The following is a 7,187-nucleotide window of genomic DNA, read 5'->3' as shown; positions in this document are numbered from 1 at the left end:
CACCTACAAAATGACTTGCAAAAACTCACCAAGGCTCCTTAGCTAGTACCTTCCAAACCCACAACCACTTCCATTTAGAAGGACAAAGGTAGCAGATACATGGGAACACTACAAGTTCCCCTCCAAGTCACTCACCATCTTGACTCCAAAATACGTCTTTTGTTCCTTCAGTGTTGCTGTGTCAAAATTATAGACCTCCTTCTCTAACAGCATTTAGTCTCTAGACTAAATGGACTGCATGGTTCAAGAAGGCAGCTCACCACCGCCAGCTCAGGGGATGCATAATAAATACTGGGCCAGCCATTGAAGCCTATGTCCTATGAATAAATAAAAAACGTCCACTGTCAAGTATAAGAGTGTTCTATACTTACATCACCTGTTGAATGTACAACAGTCTTTTTTTGAATTTCAATTTAAAAAGGCCAGGCTCTAATTTTTAGTCCACTTTCCTTCACCCACAAAGCAGTGTAGGCATTTACCTCAGAGAGTGTAATCAAGCTCAAACTTCACTGGTGAAATTGAACAATATTAGAAATAGGGGAAGAAGTAGACCATTTGGCTCACCAAGCCTGATGCACATTCAATACAATTATGTTGGAGCTTGGTCATCAGCTGCATTTTCCTGCCAACTCCTCATATCTTTTGATTCTCTGGTATCTGTATAACTGGACCTTAAGTGAATTTGATAGTGGCCTATCCATAACTCTGAGAATTTCAAAGATCCATAACCATTTGGATGAAGAAAGTTCCCCATGTCTCATTCCCAAATACTTGGCCCCTTGTCCTGAAATTGTATCCCCTTGTTCTAGATGCTCTGCATGAGGGGCACTCTCAGTGTGGTCATGTCCAGCTCCTTCATGAAATATTTCAATGAGGTTCACTTCTCATTCTTCTAAGCTCCAGAGAACATAAATTCAATTTAATCAACATCCCATCAAGAATAATGCTTTGAGCCAGGATAAATTTGATGAATCTTTATTGGACTGCCTCCAATATTCCATAAATATAGAATCCCAAATTGCACATGATATCTCAAGTATTGTCTCAACAAAGCCCTGACAATTGTTGCAACTCTTTATTTTTGAATTGCAATCCCTTTGCAAAAAAGGCCAACATTCCATTGCTTTCCTAATTGCTTTCTGTCCCTAGATGCTAAAACTGGGCGGCACACCGGCTCAGTGGTTAACACTGCTGCCTCACAGCGCCAGGGACCTGGTTTCGATTCCTGCCTCAGGTGACTGTCTGTGTGGAGTTTGCGCATTCTCCCTGTGTCTGCGCAGGTGTGCTCTAGTTTTCTCCCACAATCCAAAGATGTGCAGGCCAGGGTAAATTGCCCATAGTGTTAGGTGCATTAGTCGGGGTAAATATAGGGTGCGGTAATGAGTCTGGCTGGGTTACTCTTAGAGGGTCGGGGTGTACTTGTTGGGCCAAATGGCCTGTTTCCATACTGTAGGGAATCTAATCTAAAAATTCTTTGCATGAGCGCATTGGTTTATCTGATTGCCAATATTTCCAAGTTTCACTTAACCTTAGCAACAAAGCTACCTGTGCCTGAAATCTAAACTAAAAGCAGAAAGTGGTGGAAAGCTTCTACAGAAGGAGAAACAGAGTTAATGTCTTGAGTTCAATGCAATTCTTGTTCGGAATATGTTTTAAAAGATATTTTGCATTTCAAGTCTTACAACCAAAGTGAATAATCTCACACTTCCCCAAATTACACTTGTTGCTAACTCATTTAACCTGCCCATAACTCTTTGCAGCTTTTGTGGCCTCTTCAAAACTTGCAATCTCAGCTTTCATATTGTCAGCAAACTTAGATACATTACTATCTGCCTCTTCATCTAAGTGATTAATAGATGGGAAATCATTGAGGCCTCGACTGATCCTTGTGGCACTTTCAACCTGCCAACTTGAAAATGCTTCCTCTATTCCTGATGTGGAGGTGCCAGTGTTGGACACAAGTGGACAAAGTCAGAAATCACACAACACCAGGTTACAGTTCAACAAGTTTATTTGAAATCACAAGCTTTTGGAGCATTGCTCCTTCATCAAATGAAGACGCCACCTGATAAAGGATCAGCACTCCAAAAGCTTGCGATTTCAAATAAATTTGCTGAACTATAACCTGGTGTCGGGTGACTTCTGATTTTGATCTTTATTTCTGTTATTCCATCTGTTATTGTAAACAATTCTCTCCACTAACATATCATCCCAAATTCTATGAGCCCTTATCTCAGTTAGTATCTTCTTCTGTTGTACTTTGTTGAATGCCTTTTAGAAATCCAAATTTGCTCTGCATTCCCTTACCTACACTGGTGAAAAAATGTTGATAAATTTGACAAGCAGGATTTCCCTTATGTAAAACCATATTGACTTGTTTAAAACGTAATATCTTTTTCGACCTCTTTCCTTGAAGCCTGTTTTCTCTGGAATCTAAAAGATTAATGGGTGATCTGATTGAAATCTTCAAAAAAATTAACAGGAAACAACACAGAAGATAAATAAATTATTTTCAGTTTTAAATCTGTGATACATACACTTTTAGTAGGCAAAGGCATTAAAGGATATGGGCCTAGGAGGTAAATGGAGTTAGACCACAAATCATCCATGATCTCATTCAATGTTGGAATAGGCTTGAGGGGCTGAATGGTCCACTCTTGTTCCTTTGTTCAAAGAACAAAGAAAATTTACAACCTAGGAACAGGTTCTTCGACCCTCCAAGCCTGAGTTGATCCAAATCTACTGTCTAAACCTGTCACCCAGTTCCTCAGCATCTGTATCCCTCTGCTCCCTACCTACTCGTGCATCTGTCCACATGCATCTTAAATGAATCTACTGTACCTGCCTCTACTACCTCTGCTGGCAATGCATTCCAGGCACCTACCACCCTCTCTGTAAAGTATTTGCCATGCGTATCCCCCTTAAACTTTTCACCTCTCACCTTGAAAGCGTGACTTCCCATTACTAAATCCTTCACCCTGGGAAAAGGCTTATTGCTATCTACCCCGTCTATACTCTTCATGATTTTGTAGACTTCAATCAGGTCCAGATAAATTTGAGATCGGGGTGGAAGGTGTTAGTAAAGTGGATGAACTGTTCATTAGTAAAGTGGATGAACTGCTCAGTTGCCAGATCATGGCAACACAACGCCTGGAGGAAGAGCGCCTCATCTTCCGCCTAGGAACCCTCCAACCACAAGGGATGAATACAGATTTCTGCAGCTTCCTCATTTCCCCTCCCCCCACCTTATCTTAGTCCCAACCCTCGGACCCAGCACCGCCTTCCTAACCTGCAATCTTCTTCCTGACCTCTCCGCCCCCACCCCCTCTCCGGCCTATCACCCTCACCTTTACCTCCTTCCACCTATCACATTCCCAATGCCCCTCCCCCAAGTCCCTCCTCCATACCTTTTATCTTATCCTGCTTGGCAAACCCTCCTCATTCCTGAAGAAGGGCTTATGCCCGAAATGTCGATTCTCCTGCTCCTTGAATGCTGCCTGACCTGCTGCACTTTTCCAGCAACACATTTTTCATCTATCAACTTGGTCACTTCCTCAAAGAACTCCATCAAGTTGCTAAGGTATGATCTCCCCTGCACAAAACCATGTTGCTTATCACTGATAATCCCATTCTTTTCTAAATATTAATAGATCTTATCCCTCAGTACCTTCTCCAGCAACTTTCCCACCACTGATGTCAGACTCACTGATGTGTAGTTACCCAGAATATCCTTACTATCCTTCTTGTACAGAGGGACTACATGAGCAACCCTCCAGTCCTCCAGCACCTCACCTGTGTTTAAGGATGCGACAAAGATATCTGCCAGGGCCTTAGCTATTTCCACTCTCGCCTCCTTCAGCAACCGGGGATAGATCCTATCTGCTCCTGGAGATTTGTCGATCTTAATAACCCCTAGCCTACCCAAAACATCTTCCCTACTTATGTCAACGTGATCCAGTTATCAAGCTTCTATTTCTAAACTCAACATTCATCATGTCCCTCTCCTCAGTGAATACTGATGTAGAGTAATCATTCAGAATCTCACCCATTCTCTCAGGTTCAATACACAGCCTTCATTCATTATCCTTTAGTGGACCAATCCTTTCTCTAGTTACCCACTTGCTTCTTATATAAGAATAAAAGGCTTTGGGATTCTCCTTAATTCTGCTCACTAAAGCTATTTCATGACCCCTTTTAGCCCACTTGACTCCTCATTTAAGACTGGTCCTACTCTTCCTACGCTCTTCCAGGGCCCATTCTGTTCTTTGCTGCCTGGACCTTATGTACGCTTCCCTTTTCCTCTTGGTTAGTCGTATGATTTCTCCTGACATCCACAGTTCACGAATCTTGCCTCTCCTATCCTTTGCCTTCAGTGGGACATACCTATCCTGCACTATCATTAACCTATCTTTGAAAGTCTCCCACATATCAAATGTGGACTTCCCTTCAAATAGCTGTGTCTGAGCTCCTGCCTAATTTTGATATAACTGGCCTTGGCCCAGTTTAGTATTCTTGCCTTAGGACCACTCTCATCTTTGTCTACGAGTATTCTAAAACATACAGAATTGTGGTCACTGCTCCCAAAGAAATCCCATATCGCAACTTCTACCACCTGGCCAGGCCCATTCCCCAACAGGTCCAGTATGGCCCCTTCCCTTATCGAACTATTGACATACTGCTCTAGAAAACTCTCCTGGATGCTTCTTACAAATTCTGCCTCATTCAGACCTCTGACACTAAGTCAATGTTGAGAAAATTAAAATCTCCCATCACCACTACCAAGTTGCCTCTACATCTTTCCATAACCTGTTTACCTATTTGTTCTTCTACTTTGGGCGGCACGGTGGCACAGTGGTTAGCACTGCTGCCTCACAGCGCCAGGGACCTGGGTTCAATTCCCGCCTCAGGCGACTGACTGTGTGGAGTTTGCACGTTCTCCCCGTGTCTGCGTGGGTTTCCTCCGGGTGCTCCGGTTTCCTCCCACAGTCCAAAGATGTGTGGGTCAGGTGAATTGGCCATGCTAAATTGCCCGTAGTGTTAGGTAAGGGGTATATGTAGGGGTATGGGTGGGTTGCGCTTCGGCGGGTCGGTGTGGACTTGTTGGGCCGAAGGGCCTGTTTCCACACTGTAAGTAATCTAATCTAAAAAAAAAATTCACGCTCATTGTTGGGAGGCCCGTAATACAGCCCCAACAATGCAACTGCACCCTTCTTATTTCTCAGCTCCACCCATAATGCTTCACTACTTAAGCCCTCCATAGCGTTCTCCTTTAGCACAAATGTGATATCATCCCTGACCAGCGATGCAACTCCTTCCCCACTTTTACTTCCCTCCCCGTCCTGTCTGAAACATCTATAACCTGGAACATTTAGTTGTCAATCATGCCCTTCCTTCAACCAAGTCTCTGTGATTGCAATAACATTATAACTCCCAGGCACCAATCCAAACCCTAAGTTCATCTGCTTTACCCACTATACTCCTTGCATTAAAGTAGATGCACTTCAGGCCACCAGTCCTTTTGCATTCACCTGTTCTCTGCCTATTCTTCCCCTTATTAAGGCTATCTTCATTATTCTTACAGTGTCCAGTTTCCACCTCGCTGTCTACTTGTCTTCTCTTCTGGTTCCCAGCCCCCTGCCACATTAGTTTAAAACCTCCCCAACAGCAGTAGCAAAAACTCCCTCAAGGACATTGGTTCCAGTCTGTTTAAGATGTAGACCATCCAATTTCCTGAGTTAATAGATTTCAGTACTTCATTGTTGACTAATGTTGGACTAATTTGCCTGCAGTTCCCTTTTTCCTTTCGTTCCTTTCTTGAATGGGAGAGCACATTCATTAGCTTCTAATCTGCTGTGATTGTGCTAAATGTAAAGAATAGTTTTAATATAGAATCACAGAATCCCTAGTGTGGAAGTAGGCCATTTAGCCCATTGAGTCCACACCGACCCTCAAACAGCATCCCACCCTGACCCACTTGCCTCCCCTTATCTTTGTAACGTTGCATTTTCCATGGCTAATCCACATAGTCTGCACGTCCCTGGACACTATGGTGCAATTTAACATGGCCAAACCACCTAATCTGCACATCTTTGGACTGTGGGAAGAAACCGGAGTATCCAGAAGAAACCCACAGAGGCACAGAGAGAATGTGCAAACTCAACACACTCAACTGAAAGTGGAATCGAACCCAGTGCTAATCACTGATTCAGCCTGTATATTTTGAAACATCAAATCCAGCACACCTACCATCACCACACTTACCTCCTTTAACACCTTAGGAAGTAGACTATCAGATCTTATAAGGTCCTAGGGAGTGTTGCTGAACAAAGAGACTTTGGAGCGCAGGTTCATAGCTCCTTGAAAGTGGAGTCGCAGGTAGGTAGGATAGTGAAGAAGGCATTTGGTATGCTTTCCTTTATTGGTCAGAGTATTTAGTACAGGGGTTGGGAGGTCATGTTGCGGCTGTACGGGACAGTAGTTAGGCCACTGTTGGAATATTGCATGCAATTCTGGTCTCCTTCCTATAGGAAAGATGTTGTGAAACTTGAAAGGGTTCAGAAAAAATTTACAAGGATGTTGCCAGGGTTGGAGAATCTGAGCTACAGGGAGAGGCTGAACAGGCTGGAGTTGTTTTCCCTGGAGCGTCGGAGGCTGAGGGGTGACCTTATAGAGGTTTACAAAATTATGAGGGGCATGGATAGGGTAAATAGACAAAGTCTTTTCCCTGGGGTTGGGGAGTCCAGAACTAGAGGGCATAGGTTTAGGGTGAGAGGGGAAAGATATAAAAGAGACCTAAGGAGTAACTTTTTCATGCAAAGGGTGGTACGTGTATGGAATGAGCTGCCAGAGGATGTGATGGAGGCTGGTACAATTGCAACATTTAAAAGGCATTTGGATGGGTATATGAATAGGAAGGTTTAGAGGGATATCCGGGTGCTGGCAGGTGGGACTAGATTGGGTTGGGATATCTGGTCGGCATGGACGGGTTGGACCAAAGGGTCTATTTCCATGCTGTACATCTCTATGGCTCTATCTATTGGATTTTCAACGCTTTGTCTTCTCTGGTTTCCTTTGCCTCTGAACATCCCTTCATTTGCTGGCTAAATTTTTTACTCTGACCTGATTTCATAAACCTCCAAACCTCAAACCACTTTCATTATTCCATATTGCAGCAAGATATAGACCCA

The sequence above is a fragment of the Hemiscyllium ocellatum genome, chromosome 30 (genome assembly GCF_020745735.1).
Source record: "Hemiscyllium ocellatum isolate sHemOce1 chromosome 30, sHemOce1.pat.X.cur, whole genome shotgun sequence".
Classification (NCBI taxonomy): domain Eukaryota; kingdom Metazoa; phylum Chordata; class Chondrichthyes; order Orectolobiformes; family Hemiscylliidae; genus Hemiscyllium; species Hemiscyllium ocellatum.
The sequence above is the reverse complement of the archived record's forward strand: the minus strand, read 5'-3'. Positions refer to the sequence as shown.